This window comes from Brassica napus, chromosome C7 (assembly GCF_020379485.1).
Source record: "Brassica napus cultivar Da-Ae chromosome C7, Da-Ae, whole genome shotgun sequence".
Classification (NCBI taxonomy): Eukaryota; Viridiplantae; Streptophyta; class Magnoliopsida; order Brassicales; family Brassicaceae; genus Brassica; species Brassica napus.
In genome coordinates this window covers 17,288,425-17,306,515 of record NC_063450.1, presented here as the reverse complement: position 1 = coordinate 17,306,515, position 18,091 = coordinate 17,288,425, and the positions used below count along the sequence as shown (strand labels likewise).

The 18,091-nt window shown below is 37.8% G+C and overlaps 1 long non-coding RNA gene across 1 annotated transcript; it reads right to left on the bottom strand.

Annotated features, from left to right (window-relative positions):
- Positions 1 to 14,218: 14,218 nt before the first annotated feature.
- LOC125589859 lies at positions 14,219 to 17,546 on the bottom strand. The gene is made up of 2 exons (XR_007326056.1): positions 16,839 to 17,546; positions 14,219 to 14,727 (listed from the first exon to the last, which is right to left on the bottom strand). It is a non-coding gene; the product is annotated as an uncharacterized LOC125589859 (long non-coding RNA).
- Positions 17,547 to 18,091: the final 545 nt, after the last annotated feature.

Sequence of the window (18,091 nt, the reverse complement as noted above, 5' to 3'; positions counted from 1 at the left end):
GATCATCTATGTTCCTTACCCGGGGTACTTAATATAACAAACCTATAACATTAAAAAAATTATTAGTAAAATTATAAATTAATACATATGATGATTAATCATTCTGAATAATTAACATTTAATTACCTGATCGGCCTGAGAAGCAAGAATGAAAGGATCATAATATTGCAGCTTTCGCCTCGAATTTACTGATGTAACACCAAATGCATCTGTTCTCACACCTCGATCTAGAGTGTTGTCGTGCCAATCACAATAGAAAACAGTACAGCGCATTCCAACCATGCCCAAATACTTGATTTCCAAAATCTCATGTATGTGTCCATAGTATACATCATCTCCTGATGCAGAACAAACGCCAGCATCATAAGTCATACTCGAATGTCTCCTCTTCTGAGTTGTGAATGCATATCCTCGAGTACAAAATCTCGGATATGACTTCACAACAAAGTTTGGTCCAACGACCATCTCGCGTATCCAATCGTCAAATGTTTCACCTCTGGCCAAACCAGCAGGCACCTATTAATAGCACATATATATGTTATATCAATAAATGTGAATTAGTATAAATATGTGATAAATGATATTTTAATTTGTTTAAAGCACTCACATAAGTAAACATCCAGCCAGCAAATTCTCTCTGCTTCATTTCTTCTAGTTCGTCCTCTGTGGCGTATCTTCATTCGAACCGCTTTTCTGCCATGAAAATCCTGTACATATGATGACAATAATGTAATTAATTAAGATTTAAATTTCAACTTGTTAAAATAAAAATTTGTAAGCTAATTTATTTACCTCTCATATTGAAGAACATCTTCGCAGTTGGTGAGCAAATATGTTTGCAAATTACTGCGCTCCTGCTCAGTAAGTCGACGGTCCTTTGGCCAACGTCTGTGAAAATGTCTGGAACCGTAGCATGATATGTTGCCCGTTCTCCTCTATCATCGTGCCGAGCAGGTCTTCTGTTTTTGGTCTGAACTTCTGCTGGAAAGTAGTACTCGGCAAAGTTTAAAGTTTCTTCATTGATCATCTGTGCGACTATAGATCCTTCCACCCTACTTAAAATTTTCACCATCTTCTTCAAATGGAACATATACCGCTCATACAGATACATCCATCTATACTGCACAGGACCACCAAGTTCTAATTCTCTTGCCAGGTGAATAACAAGATGCTCCATAACATCAAAAAATGAGGGAGGAAATATCTTCACAAGGTTGCACTGAATCACGGCTATGTTAGTCTTCAAATTTTCAATACCTTCAAGAGTCACTGATCTCGTGCATAAATCGCGGAAGAAACCACTTATCCCTGCAATTGCTTCATGAACATTTCGTGGTAATAGTTCCTTGAAGGCAAACAGAAGGAGGCGCTGCATCATTACATGGCAATCGTGGCTTTTCAAGCCAGTAAACTTTTCTTCCTTTCTGTCGATACAGTTACGCAAATTAGATGCGTAACCGTCTGGATATTCCACATCATTTGAAATCCAATCAAAGAACGCATCTTTTCCCTCTGCATCAAGTCGGTATATGGGAAAAGGAGCCCTACCATTCTCATCAACATGAAGTTCTGAAAGAGCACATATATCGACTAAATCCAGTCTTGACTTCAAATTATCCTTTGTTTTACCTTGAACATTTAGGATCGTGTTCATGAGATTGTCAAAAAAGTTCTTCTCAATATGCATGACATCTAAATTATGCCTTAGCAGATGATCCTCCCAGCATGACAGATCCCAGAAAATACTTTTTTCTGCCAGTTATGTAGGTCTCCAACAGCATCTACCGGAAAACGCTCATGTCCACTGACGTTTGACGTCCTTTCTGCACCAAAATCTCTTAGTTGTGTCTTCAAATCTTTCCCACAAATTTCCGGAGGTGGACTGTCAAACACCCTCTTGTTCTTCGTAAACAAATTCCTACTCCTACGATATGGATTATTAGGTGGTAGGAATCTCCTGTGACAGTCAAACCAACACGTTTTCCTTCCGTGTTTTAGTTGGAAAGCATCAGTGTTATCTTGAAAATATGGACATGATAGCCTTCCATGCGTTGTCCATCCAGATAACATACCATATACTGGAAAATCACTTATTGTCCACATTAGTACTACCCGCATTTGAAAGTTTTCTTTACACGAAACATCGTATGTTTCAGCACCTTGAGCCCATAGTTGTTGCAACTCATATATTAGTGGCTGAAGAAACACATCAAGTGATCTCTTAGGATGCTCAGGTCCGAGAAAAGAGAATCGAGAGAAACAAAAACTCTCGTCGCAAGCACAAGTTTGGGGGTAGGTTGTATGGTGTAAGAATGACTGGCCATAGAGAATACTGTCTTCCACTCTTGCCAAACGGGCTGAAACCATCAGTACATAATCCAAGGTTGACATTTTATTCTCTCATACGCAAAGTCGGGATACTTTGATTGGAAATGCTTCCACGCTTTTGCATCTGAAGGATGTCTGATCTCACCATCTGTTGAGTGCTCCGCATGCCATCTCATTGGTTGCGCTGTGCGTTCAGACATATACAACCTCTGCAACCTTTCCGTCAAAGGCAAATACCACATCCTTTTATATGGCATTGGAACTCTTCCACTCGTATCTTTATAACGAGGCTTCCCATAAAATTTGCATGTAACCCGATGTTCATCCGCCCTCTAATAAATCATGCAGTTGTTGCTGCATACATCTATTACCTGATACGATAAACCAAGACCAGCTACGAGTTTCTGAACCTCTTAGTTTGAACCAGGAGCTACATTATCCTCGGGTAGAATACCTTTTACAAAATCAGTAATCGCATCCACACAGTCTTCAGCCAAATTATAATATGTTTTAATGCCCATCCATCTTGTAGCAGATGATAAAGCTGAATGACCATCTCTGCAACCTTCGTACAATGGTTGCTTTCCAGCATCCAACATATCATAAAATCTCCTAGCTTGTGCACTGGGTAAATCTTCCCCTCTAAAATGATCATTTACCATCGCTCAGTACCTACACCATAATCTACATCCGTTCTAATTGGTTCTTCTAATCTAACCGCTGGCTGAGATTCGCTAGTACTACAATGTTCATAATCAGTTTCCCCATGATGATACCAAATTTTGTAACTTCGTGTAAACCCACTCAAATATAGATGAGTCCAAACATCCCACTCTTTAATAACCTTTTTATTTTTACAATTAGAGCAAGGACATCTTAACATACCTGTTTTTGCTTCCGGTTTTCGGTGAACTAACCTCATGAATTCAGTTATACCTCGTTGGTAATCTTCCGTAAGCAATCTCGTGTTCGGATACAAATGAGGTCGATCGATCCAAGAACGAAAATAATTTGAAGAAGACATGTTTTTTATGAATCAAATTCGTGTGTAAAGAGAGTAAGAAGGAGGATGAAGATATGGAGTGAATGAAGAGGAAGAGGGGTGCTTGTATTTATAGTTGAAATCCTGCCGACAGACCGAGGAAATTCCGACGGAATTCCGACGCCAACGGCTAGTTCGTCGGAATTTCCTCAAAATTTTTAAAATCCCTCAACGGCTCTCCAACGGCTATAATATATCCTCGGAATTCATCGGTTTTTTCCGAGGAATACATTTTTCCTCGGTATTCCATAAGAATATTCCGACGGATTGATATTTCCTCGGAATTCCGTCGGTATATTCCGAGGAAACCAAATTTTGTGTTTCGTCGGAATATCCTTGGAAATTCCTCGGGATATTCCAAGGATTTCATTTTCCGTCGGAATGTCCGTCAGAATACCGCTGTTTTCTTGGAGTGCTACCTTGGCTCCCTGAGGTTTTCAAAGGTTCAAAGAAAAATATTTTGAACTTTATCAGGGAAAAACTTCAGAACAGAATCCAAGGGTGGTTTGCGAAATCTCTCTCGCCAGGGGGCAAGGAAATTCTTATCAAATCTATCGGCCTGGCCCTTCCTGTATATGCGATGTCAGTCTTTAAGCTTCCGAAAGACCTCTGTACGAAGCTTCCGTCTGCGTTTTGGGACTTCTGGTGGGGTGATGGAAGCTCTAGACGTAAACTACCATGGGTAGCTTGGGAGAAACTCTGTCAAAGCAAAGAGAATGGTGGCATGGGATTTCATGATATAGAACGCTTTAATCAAGCGTTGCTTGGGAAGCAAGCATGGCGGATCCATACAAACCCAGATTCTCTGGTGTCTTGAGTCCTAAAGAGCAAGTATTTTAGGAATGGATCATTCGAAGAAGCAAGTACTAGCACTCGCCCTTCTTATGCGTGGAGAAGCATCCTCCATGGAAGGGAAGCTATGAACTTGGGTCTGGTTAAGCAAATAGGAGATGGGAAGGATTCGAATGTCTGGTCAACAAACTGGTTACTGGATACCAGCGCACTCCCTCCTATGTACCAGCAAGATAGCCTAGTTGACATCACGCTGAAGGTTTGTGATCTCTTTATTCCTAACACAGATATATGGGACAAAAAAAAAGTTAGAGAAACTCTTACACCTGAAGATGCTGAGCGTGTTCTCAGGCTCAAACCATCACTAAGCAGACTTGATTCTGATGTTTGGGGTCTTACAAAGCATATGGGTTATACTACGCAGAGTGCCTATCAACTTCTGTCTGTGGTCCATGATCAGAACAACCCCACACATAGATCGCTCCCTCCGGTGGAACAACAACAGTGGAAAAATCTGTGAAAGCTTAAGACTATGCCAAAAATCCGTCATTTTCTGTGGAGAGTTTTGTCCGGAGCTATTGCAGTGAAGGAAAGGTTAAGGTCGAGGAACTTATGTTCTGACACGACCTGTAAAACCTGTGGACAGGGACCTGAAACTATTTCCCATCTCCTCTTTACCTGCCCTGCTGCGGTTGAGGCTTGGAAGTTAGCTCAAATACCACCGCCAAGAGGTGGTTTTTCGCCTGACTCTACGTTCTTGAACTTGCACTACCTGGTTGGTTGCACAAAGAAGAGGAACTCTGAGTTAGGTAACTTCAAGACCTTTCCTTGGATTCTCTGGAATTTGTGGAAATCAAGGAATGAACTCGTGTTTGAGAATAGTAGGTCCTCGCCATTATCATGTGTGCTAAGTCAGTGGAAGAGGCTAACATATGGTTCCAAGTGAACGGTGATTCAGGCGATCCTGTCCAAATTCCTGCTCAGCCCCCACCGGCGCGCCATCATTGGGAAAGACCGCCTCAGGACTTCCTGAAATGCAATATTGGCTCGGCTTGGGACCATATGTCTGGTTTGAGTGGAGTAGGGTGGCTGGTAAGAGATCATCAAGGCATTGCTAGGAACCACAGTAGACGTGCCTTTGTAGGCTCTACGTCGAGGAGGGAGGCGGACTTAAGGTCTCTACACTGGGCAGTAGAAAGCATGGTTAACATGAGGCTTAACAATGTGATCCTTGAAGCCTCTTCCATTGAGTTAAGAGAATCACTCCTTGAGCCTCACCGCTTTCCAGAGTTACAACCCCTACTAGAGAACACCTTGCTCCTCTTTTCCAGACTAGACTCTTGGTCTCTCATGCATGTTCATGAGTCAAGGAACATAGTGTCTACTGCTATTGCGGTAAGTGTCACTGCTGACTTACGCACACAATCGTACGTTGCTACTGGAGGTCCTAGTTGGCTCTCACATACCATTCTCTCCGAAGCACAAGCTATGTGATTTAGCTATAAGTGCGGCTGCTAGGGGATTCTTGTGTCTCAAGAAATCACTTTTTTGGTGGATCTCTTCCCTGTTTTTGCATTTTGCTGTCTTAGTACCTACTGGTACCTAGTTTTTTTTTTTTTTTTACATTTGTTGCTTGTGTACTCCTATACGTTGCCATTTACTGGCTCTGCTATTGAATTTCCTCAGTGTTAAATAAAAAAAATCTCAATCTCTTCTACAAGCATCGAAGGTTTGATCTCTCTTCCTATCAACTTCCATGTTTATATCTTCTGGGTATCGTTTATTTTAGTGGTTTATTGGTGTAATCATCTCTCATCTACTTGTGTTTGTGTTTGTGGTTAGGATCAGTAAACGTTAACGCCCTTGTTGTGTCGCTTCACTTCTTCATCACCCGGTCACTGCGAGTTCCAGGTGATACATGAATTTTTTGTGATTATGGTCTGATTTCCTTTGTTCCATTGATATTATTTGATTATATATTTGTGACGTGATTGTGATTGTGATTTCCTTATGTTTTGTGTTTGTGATTGTGCTAGAATCTAGATTGATTCAGACAATCTGTTTTTGTTCTTTTAGTTACAATATGGATCAGTTAATAGACATGAATGAAGAAGATACTCTAGCTGAGATAAATTTGGAAGATACGCAACTACAAGCACAGAAAAGTGAAACTCAAGTAGGGGAATCAAGCTTCACGCAAGAGACGTAAAACATCACTCGTTTGGGAAGACTTTGTGTCAGTGGGAGTAGAAGAAGATGGCAAAGAAAGGGCCAAAGTGTTTGCATTGCGGTAGGAAGTTAGTGACACGTAATGAAAAGAATCACAGCTTTGGGACTCATCGTCTTCAATGCCACTTGGATACTTGTTCAAGGAAGCCTTTGAAAGCTAAACCTGCATATGATCAAAAGATAGATCGTGGTCTGATTAGCGAGGTAATCATATATCATGATCTCCCTTTTAGATATGTAGAATATGAGAAGGTCCGAGAACGAGACAAGTATTTAAATCCAGATTTTCAGCCTATTTGTAGACAGACCGCTGCTACTGATGTTTTTAGAAAGTATGAAATAGAAAAAGAAAAGCTGAAAAAGTGTTTGTTAGCCACCTTGGTCGGGTTTGCTTCACTTCTGATCTCTGGACATCTCGTCCTCATAACTTAGGATATATTTGTCTTATTGCGCACTTCATTGATGATGGTTGAAACTTGCATAGTAAGATTCTGGCTTTTTGTGATTTTAAGCCGCCACACACAGGAGAAGAAATCGCTAATAAGATTTTCGAGTGTATGATGGAATGTGGTTTAGAGAAGAAGGTGTTCTCTATTACCTTGGACAATGCTACCAACAATGATAGTATGCAGAGAAACCTCAAGGAAAAGCTTCAGATGATTAGTGGTTCTGGCTTGTTACGTGATGACAAGTTTTTGCATATAAGATGTTGTGATTTGATAGTAAAAGAAGGCTTAGAATTAGCAAAGGGTCTCCGGCATAACATCAGGGAAAGTGTTAGATACATGAAAGCATCTCAGAAAAGAATTCAAGTATTTGCAGCATGTGTAGAGCGAGTGAGGATTGGAAGTGGAGCTGGTTTATCACTAGATGTTCCTACTAGATGGAATTCGACGTATGAAATGCTAGTTAAGGCATTGAAGTTCAGGAAAGCATTTAAAAACTTGGAGGTTGATGACATAAACTACCATTCATTACCTTCTGAAAATGAGTGGAATTGTGGAGAACAAATAAGTGAGTTGCTGAAACCTTTCAGTATTATTACTACTCATTTTTCAGGATCTAAGTATCCCACATCATGTGTGTACTTCACTAAAGTTTGCAGGATTGAGCTACTGCTGAAAAATTTTGCGAGTTGTGATGATTATGATCTGAGGCAAATGGCTAAAGATATGCAATTTAAGTTTACTAAGTACTGGGAGGAATACAACATCATTTTGGCTATGTGAGCAATCTTAGATCCAAGAATGAAGTTGGATGTGCTTGAGAGAGTGGATCCTGCTACTTCTAGCTTAAAAACTGAAGTACTTTGGACTAACTTGACTGATATTTATAAGGAGTATCAAGATAGGACCTGGGGCAGTTCTTCAGGTGCTTCATCTGCTCCAAATCCACATGATCTAGTTACTGAATCTCCTCTTGAAGATGATTTAGACAGTGTAAATTCTTAGCATCGTCACTCATATTTTTCATTTACACGGCTGTCTTTGGTTGCTTGCTTCTAACTTTCAATTTAATATTAGGATCTCTTTGAACTAGAAAGAAGCCTTTGAAGTAATATGGTAAACACAAAAACACATTTAGATGTGCATTCGGAGGAGAAAAGGCTAGATAGAAAGCCATTCCCTGATTTGGGTGTTTTAAGCTATTGGAGAGAGAACCAATTTAGATTTGGTGATTTAGCTACTATGGCACGTGATATACTTAGTATCCCAATCACCACAGTTGCTTCAGAATCAGCGTTTAGCATTATATACACTTTTTTGTTTTAAGAGTATGATTCAAACAATCAGAGATAATCAGATCAACATACCAAAGAGATTAAGAGATTTTAGAGAATAGAGAGAGAATAGAGAGAAAGGCTCAAAACTCCACTAATTATTAACAATGAGGTTTACAAGGCTTTATATGAGTGATACATGATACAATTCGAAATCATAAGGTCAGAGGAGATCCAGAACATGTGGAGTCAAGGAGAGCCATCCAAAAGCAGCCAATGGGTGTTCTCACATGCTTGGACAGGATGTAAAGGTGTTTTACCTTTCCAGCTATGACCAGACCTTATCCAGACTGCTCCTTCCTTATCCAGACTCTCCTTAGGCGTGCTGCACTCTCCAAATGGGTGAAAGGTAACTTTCCAAAATTTTAACTTAGTTACCACAGTAAAACTAAAGTTACTGTGGTAAATCCTCAAAGTTACTGACTGCCCCATTACTCTTCCTCTATCAATGTATCAACTCTTTATCACCTCTTCTCAAAACTCTCCCTCAAGCTTGACCATGTAGAATAAGTCAAGCTTGGAAACCATGAAGACCTCCCTCATTAAAAACCTCACCAAGGAAAACTCATTGGGATAAAACCTTGATGAGGGAAAAAGAGTGGAGACTCCATGGTTAAGGGGATCAGCTCCTGGGAGTAAGATCAATGAGCCCAAGCCTGAAAAGTATGGACTCCATTGTCTTTAATCTCGCTGCCTTAGTAAACACATCAGCCAGTTGATCCTCACTCCTTGTTTAACATGACAGAATCACTCCTAAGATAATCATATGCCTCACCTTATGACAATCCACCTCTATGTGCTTTTTTTTCTCATGAAACACTGAGTTGGAGGCAATGTGGATAGCTGCTTGATTGTTACAATGCATAGTCATAGGAGTACTCTGCTCAATGTCTAGATGCTTCAATATCCCCTTGATCCACACCAACTCGTTTGTCAGCTTCAACATGGCTCTATACTCAGCTTCAGCACTTGAACAAGAGATAACCTTCTGTTTCTTACTCTTCCAAGTAACCAAGTTCCCTCCAATGAATGTACAATACGCAGTAGTTGATCTCCTGTCCACTCTATCTCCTGTCCAATCAGCATCACAATACCCAACCACTTCTGTACTGCCATTACAGCCCATCCAAACTTCTTGTCCAGCCGTCCCACTCAGATACCTCACTATCCTATCAACCATTTCCCAGTGATGGACCTTTGGCGCCTATATATGTTGACTCACTTGATTCACAGCAAAGCATATATCTGGCCTGGTAATAGTCAAGTAGATCAGCTTGCCAACCATCTTCCTATACAGCTTAGCATCCTCAAACAACTAGTTCTCTTCAACCTCCCCCTCACGCAAGACCTTATACCCCTCTTCAAGAGGTGTCTTGGCTACCTTTCCTCCAAGTACACCAGTCTCCTTCAGCATATCCATTGTATACTTCCTTTGAGACATAAACAAACCCTCATTGGATCTGCATATCTCAATCCCCAAGAAATACTTCATCTCTCCCAAGTCTTTGATATCAAACACATACTTGAGGAACTCTTTAGTGGCTTTAATCCCAGCCTTGTCACTCCCTGTGATAATAAAATCATCCACATATACCAGTATCACAATGATCCCTCATGGAGTAACCAAAGTGAAAAGTGTATGATCCAGTTCAGACTTCCTGAATCCTCTCCCATTGAGAGTTGTACTCAGCTTCCTGTACCAAGCTCTAGGAGACTGCTTAAGCCCATATATTGCCTTCTTCAATCTCAAAACATTTCCTGGTTTTACTAGATGCTCAAGACAAGGAGGAGGAAGCATGTATACCTCATCTTCTAGCTCACCTTGTAAGATAGCATTCTTCACATCCATATGCCACAAATCCCACTCCAAGTTTGTTGCAATAGACAACACAATCCGAACTGTGTGCAAGTTAGCTACTGGTGCAAAGGTATCAATGTAATCCTCTCCATAGGTCTGTGTAAATTCTCTTGTAACCAATCTGGTCTTCTTCCTATCAATCTGTCCATTTGCTAGATACTTGATTGTGACGATCCATCTACTAGATATAGCCTTCTTTCCCTTAGGCAGCTCACTCTCATACCATGTATCATTTTTTATCATAACACATGCTTCAGCTCCCACTGATTCTTTCCATTCCTTGTCTAACATAGCTTCTTCATAAGTCCTTGGTACATAACTCTCATCCAGACTAATCATAAAGGCATAATGCTCCTCTGGAAACTCAGCAAAGGAACACATGACTTGAGAAGGATGCTCCACAGCCTGGGCATTGTAGTACACTCTCGTGTTTACCCAGTTGGAAGGATCCCTATTTATCCTTGTGCTCCTCCTTAAAGCTTGAACCTGATCTTCAGTTTGCACACTAGCCGGCTCTACTTTCTCTTCTTCTGAACTGGCCGGTCCGACTTGTTCTTCTCCACTAGACTGAACCTCATCCACTTCTCCACTAGACTGAACCTCATCCACTTCTACACTAGACTGAACATTGTTCTCAACTTCTTGTGATGTATCTTGATCATGAAGACCTGAATCCTCTTGGTTTTGCTCTTGCTCACCTGATTCTGATTCACTCCCCTTCTCATGATCAAGAGGGACTGTTCTTGCTGCTTCTTGAGTTTGATCAAGAGGTTCTCTCCTTCTGGTTTCCTGATCCTGGGATAAGTCTATCCCCAGCCTTTCCAACACAATCCTCAGAGTAGCTCCTCTCTCTGATGGTGCTTGGGACAGATCCTCAAGGTCTTCCCACTTTTTCTCCTCATAATATCCTTTAGACTCAATAAACTTCACATCTCTGGATACCATAACCCTCCTGGTAATTGGATCATAGCACTTGTACCATTTTTGAGTAATTGAGTACCCAATGAACATAGCTTTGGTGCTCTTTGCATCTAGGTTGTTCCTCTGCTCTCCAGGAACCAAGACATAGCACACACACCCAAAAACTCTCAAGTGATCAATGTGTGGCTTGGTCTTCAAATGGAGACAGATTCTTCAAGACTCTGGTTCTATTGATGAGATAGTAAGAGGTTTGAACAGCATCACTCCAAAACCTCTTAGGCACATTCATATGGAACATCATTGATCTCGCCACCTCCATCAAATGTATGTTCTTCCTATCTGCAACCCCATTATGCTGTGGTGTGTAGGGACAGCTTGTTTGCTGCACAATCCCATGCTTTGCTAGATGACTCTTGAAGGCATTGCTAGTGTATTCTCCTCCATTATCAGACCTTAGAATCTTCACAGTAGCATTGTAATGATTAGTAACATATGCTTGGAAGTTCATAAAAGCTTCTAGGACTCTATCTTTGGAGGGAATCATAGTAACCCAAGTGTACTTTGACTTCTCATCAATGAACGTCACAAAGTACTTGTGGCTGTCCCTAGACACATACGGAGATGTCCACACATCTGAGTGAACCATATCAAAGCAATTTTTATATAGGGTCTCTGAAGTTGGGAAGACAGTTCTGCAGTGCTTCCCTAGTATGCATGCTTCACACTCCAAGTGATTGAAGGCCATACTAGGCATGATCAATTCAATTGCCCTAGCATGTGGATGTCCCAACCTTGCATGCCATGTGAGACTATCACACTTCTCAGCTGTACTGCTCAAACACTCATGCTCAATGGGATTAGATGTCGTGACTGTTTGTAGATGATATAATTGCTGCTTGCTGTCCCCTCTGCCAATAATTCTTCCAGTCTTCAAATCTTGAAACTCAACTTCATTTGGCCTGAATACTACTTGACAATCCAGATCAATTGTAGCTTTCTTCACTGATATAAGATTTGAAGTGAACTGAGGCAGGTAGAAGGCAGTTGAGTTCTTTTCAAACAGCTTGAGGTTTCCCACACCTTCTATTGGAATCATAGTACCATTGGCTATCATGACACTCCCTGTTGCAGCCTTGACTTCACTTATCAGACTCTTATCACTGATCATATGATGAGTTGCTCCAGAATCAATGATGATGGGTTTGGATGTGGATGCTTTGGCAGGAGCACCTAGTCTCCGAGTCGTAGCCAAAGCATACACATGCTTGACAAACTCATCCCATTCCTTCTTTGTGACACTCTCATCTGCTCCTTTGATCTCTTGCTCCTTCATAACCATACTACCCTCCACTGAGTTACTCATATAGGCAGAGTAAGAGTACTCTCCTCTTACCACTTGTTGAGCCGCCTCCTTGATCATCTTCAAGCTCATCTTATCACTTAGATACCCAGGCTCCCTGTCCTTCTTCCAAGCCTTTCCCATCTTAAGCCACACTCTAGAAAGCTTTCTCAGCCTTCCCTTCTTACAGCTTGTACCATCTTTCCACTGGTTTGATCTCTTGTTCTCTTCCCACACATCACACACATGAAGAATAAGAACATATATCTCCTTCACAAGAAAGCTAAAGAACACATCTTGTTTCCTCCTTTCTTTAATAACTCTCGGATCAGATTTGCTTGGTCTCAACACATCCAGCTCCATCCATCCTTCTTTCAGCCTTCCCACAAGCTGATACAACTCATCGTTTCCTTGTCTCAAGCCACGGATCACTCTCTTGTCTCCACTGACCTTCACAAGTTTGTAACTTTCTTCATAAGCTTCTTCAATCCCACTCTCTAAAGTGGTTTCTTGATCAGCTTCATCTTCACCTTTCAGATTCCTTATCTGACCTTCTTCAGTAGCCATTTCCACTAAAGGCTTCCCCTTTACATGACCACACCATAGCCCACAGCTTTACAAAGCTCTCTTAGCCCATTTTGACCAATCGCCATCCCTCTCTTCTTCAACCTCCATGGCTGTACTAGATCTGTGCTTCATTTCCATGTTGAGATAGTTTGAATCCATCAGAATATCTCACACCACTCAGATAATAAAGACCAGAACTCAAGAACACCAAGAACACTCAAGAACACCTAGATTTTTATGAAAAAGAAATCACACTCTCCCCTTTTGAGCAACCTGGCTCTGATACCATATAGACTTTTGTGTTTTAAGAGTATGATTCGAACAATCAGAGATAATCAGATCAACATACCAAAGAGATTAAGAGATTTTAGGGAATAGAAAGAGAGGCTCAAAACTCCATTAATTATTAGCAATGAGGTTTACAAGGCTTTATATGAGTGATACATGATACAATTCGAAATCATAAGGTCAGAGGAGATCCAGAACGTGTGGAGTCAAGGAGAGCCATCCAAAAACAGCCAATGGGTGTTCTCACATGCTTGGACAGGCTGTAAAGGTGTTTTACCTTTCCAGCTATGACCAGACCTTATCCAGATTGCTCCTTCCTTATCCAGATTCTCCTTAGGCGTGCTCCACTCTCCAAATGGGTGAAAGGTAACTTCCCAAAGTTTTAATTTAGTTACCACAGTAAAACTAAAGTTACTGTGGTAAATCCCCAAAGTTACTGACTGCCCCATTACTCTTCTTCTATCAATGTATCCACTCTTTATCACCTCTTCTCAACATGGTGGTCGAGTGTTGACTCCCTATAGAAACCGTTTGCTTCCGAAGAATGTTCAACCTTTGCTTTGTACCCGTAACTGGCTGCATGGATTTGCAAAATATGAAGATAAATTTCACAATTTATTAAAACTATTGTATAATGTGTTTTATGCTAATTCATGTGTTGACTTGTAGGTACTATAGAAGATGTTGATGATATGTGCAAGGAAGATGATGCTGGGAAAACTACAAGTGCTTCTAGAGTTGGAAGTTCAAGATCAGAAGGCTCAAGTGTACCACCATAAACATGTTTGAGACTTTCTTTTATTATGTTTGGAAACATAACGAGAACAAATTTTGGTGCCTTTGTTTTGGCAGTTATTGAACTTGTTTAAGTTATTAAGTTTGTTATTGTAATGCCACTTTGAGATTATGCAACTGTTAAACTTTGGAATCGTTGAATGTTGCTAACGTAGATATTGAAATAAAAGTGACAGTTAAAATAATTTCTTAAGCATTTGGAATTGAAGATTTTCTTATTTTTATACAGGTTTTCAAATTGTTTTTATCATTTTATTTTATTTAAATTAAATTAAGTAGTGACCATTAAAAATTACAGTATTATTTAAGAATATAAAATTTTGTACTATAAAAATCGTTTTACAGTATAATTAAAACAAGAAAGGTATAAGACAAATTAAAAAAAAGAGTTAAATGGGTCAAAGTAAAATTTGTGGGTTAAAATGGAGAGCCTTAATAGACTTTAAAACTAAATGGGTCTAAACGGGTTTGAATTCTAAATGGGATGGTTCTAAATGGGGTGGGTCTAAATAGGGGTGGGTTTACCCATTTTAACATCCCTAGTCTAAAAGGGTTTGGATTCTAAATGGGGTGGGTTTACCCACTTTAATATCCCTAGCTCTGCCTAAACCTAAACTTCCTCAACCTCCGTGTGTCTCTTCGGTAGCATTCTGAACCTTCGCACCCGCCGCCTTTCTCAAGCTCTGGTCGCGCATTCCGAACCTTCTCCGCCTTCCTCATGCTCCGTGACTTCTCCACCTTCATCAAGTTTCATCTGTCTCTTCCACCTTCCTCAAGATTCCACCTTCCTGTGGTAGGAATAAAATTATTAGCATATACATAAATAATATTAGAACTAGATACTGACCCGTGCGTCCGCACGGATATTTCCTTTTAAATTTATATTGTTCAAAAAATTCATACATAATTTTGGTATATATTTTTTACTCTTACCAATATTTTTTGATGTTTAATATGATTTTATAGTTTATAGTTATATGCAGCATTTTATTAACTGTTTTAAGAATATTAATTGTTTTAGTGATATATATATATATATATATTTTATTAATTTATCTTGTTGGTTTAACATTGAAAGGATAGAGTAACCATTTCCACGAATGAAGCATTTTTACTTGAATTTGTTATTCAGTTTTAAAAAGTTTAACATTTTAAGAAGAGTAATAGTTGTTTTCATAGACATGTTTAGGTTGTTCAGTAAATCTAATATGCTTTGAAGCTATAAGAAGCTATATATATATGTCTATTAGGTTAAGAAGAAATTAACTAAATATATTGTTGCTACCACCCTCAAATGATGTATTTGTGGTTATTAGTGGTTTTTGGCGTTTTACAATAATCACAGAAAATACTATGAACCGCTTTGCATCGCTCCAAATTTCTTAAAATCAAAAACTTGTTTTAACAATACTGGAAAGACAATAAAAATATTTTTTTTGAAAATGGCATAAATATATATATATAATTTAAATTTAAATAGAGATAATATAAAATTTATAGTATGAAAGTATTTATATTATATTTTTTATATTATAAAACTTCAAAACAAAAATATATGCCATAATATTTTAGACCCAAAAGTTATTTATAAAACTTTAATACTATAATTTTTATATTAGTTATAATAATATGATTTTTGATATATATATAATTATATAAAGTGTTACTAAAATTCTTCATTTATTATTAAATTGATGCTTTATTTGACTGTCAACCATTCATATATAATTATCAGGAACGTCCCCAATTTCTAATCGATGTACTAATCGTACAAAGCATTTAATAACACTTAAAACCGCAACTATCCATATCCACAAACTCCTGCAATAGTAACCACAACTGATGCGTTTACACCAGTCAGACATTTACACGTTTTGAAAAGGAATATAAGAATCTTCAAGCAATTAAAAGCTGTTCCTTTTTATTTTAATAGTTTATCATATTTAGTTTGTTAAGATTAGCGATATAAATTTATTTCTTGGAATTTTTTTATAGTTAGAATTATGTAATTGATTAGTTCCGTATAAATTGGCATGTGGAAACAAAGGTAATGTAAATTAATGAAAAAAATTGACATATTTCCAAATTATGTGTTAATATATAGGAAATGAATATTTCATGTTTATTTTAAATACAGATTGTGTTTGAAAATTTGATATCGTTTTGGTCAATGTGATAACTTAAAAATAGAAGCCGTTATGGAATGACAATGATTTTAATATTATTTTGTGGAGATAATTTAGTGTGTGCTTCAAAAATGTATGTTCAGTATAACAAACCATGGGATTGGGCAGTTTGCTTTAGAAATACTATACAATAAATCGGAAACGCACGTTCACAATTGGATGTACTAAATTTAAACACATATTCCATGGTTTGGGTTTGATTTACGGTTAGACATGAAAACAATATTTAGTGATGCTCTTAAGTCTTAACTTTCAAACATGGACAATTTACGTCACTTTTATTTTCTCGGTTTTACAAAATTGGATTATTATTATTATAGATGTAATATGAATAATTGATAGCTGCCAAAAAAAGAATAATTGATAGATGGGAGTTTCTATCGGCAGTAGGAGATATAATCAAGATATGGTTAGTTAAGGAGACTCGAGATTTTTGTTTCAAAAATTCAATTGATTTAGGCTAGTTATTCAATGTTGTTAAAAGAAAATAAGGCAGTGGCATAATCTTGTAATATTTAAGATAAAATAAGGGTTAATTCTAATTTGTACTTCACTTTTAATAGAGTAGATGACATAAAGAGACTAGAGATTACGAATCAAAGATCCGTAACATCTACATTTGTATAAGATCCGTATTAACCATTAATGGATCAAAAGGAATGAATATTCATTCCGAATCTAAACCCTAATTGGAGCCCCGGTGAGGAACTTACTCGATGGCTTAGTCGATGTCAGATTCGGTTACAATTGGAGATTCTCTTGGGCTCGAGACGTGAACGAAGGTGAGAAGTGGAGTCGACACGGTTCATAGAAGATGGAGAATTTTTCTGGGTTGCATAGGGTTTATTCCACAATCGAAAGGAGAAGAGAAGATGGAGCTTTGTTTTTTTTTCCAGGTTTACGGCGGTAGAATAGGAGAGGAGTAGAGATCGAGCGAGAAAACCATTAAAAGAAAGCAAAATGTTTATGTCCCTTAGATTATATTCATCAACGGTTAAGATTAGAAAAGAGGCTATCCTCACTTTTTTGTATTAACCAATAGAAAATAATCACGATGATAGCTACTGAAAAAGAAAAGAGTAACGTAAAAGGAAGTGAGATAGAGAGGAAAATAAATATGAACTGTTGGCTTTTACTCGTTTAAACAAATATAGTTTATGGTGTACAATTTTTTAAAAAAAGTATATATATATATATTTTTTTTTTTAACAGTGTATCATTTTTTCATATATTGATATTTTATTTTATAAAATTTTTGTATACGGTTTAATATTTAAAAATGTATAGGGAATGATGGTTAAATCTAAGATATGTTGTTTAGTGGTTTAATGTTATACTAGGTGTCTTCCTGCACCATGTGCGGTAAAAAAATTTAAAATATTTTTTAACAGATAAATATAAATTATATTTTAAAATAAAATTTTATCAATATTGTAAATTTTCTTTTTCTTATCAATATTTTAATATAAATTTGATTTAATTAAGCATAAAAATTATATTTAAGAATATGCATGTATATATTTGAAATTATAATCTTAGATAGATTTTTCTATCTATTTATTTTAATTAAATATATTAAATAAATTTGTAAAATTTGCATAATTACCAAAAATTAAAATTAAACAATATTTATAAAATTTGTAGATATATAAGAAAATAATAATTTTACGATTAAATTTTTATAATTTTCTAAAAAAATTGTATACATTTTTGAAAATTTTAGTAATAAAATTGTATAATTTAAAAATATATAATTATATTATATTTTGAGGGAGTTCACTAAGAAGAAAGACAAAGAGAAAGTGAGAGAAGAAGCATCCTCCTCTAATCATGGTTTGGAGGACGTTTTGAAAGGGTTAGAAGACCGGTTGATGACATGTTTGAGTGAAGTGAATGTGAAGGTGGAGACAATGGACAAGAGGCTTGGTGTCATTGAAAAGAGCCAAGAAGTTTTAAAAAGAAGGTG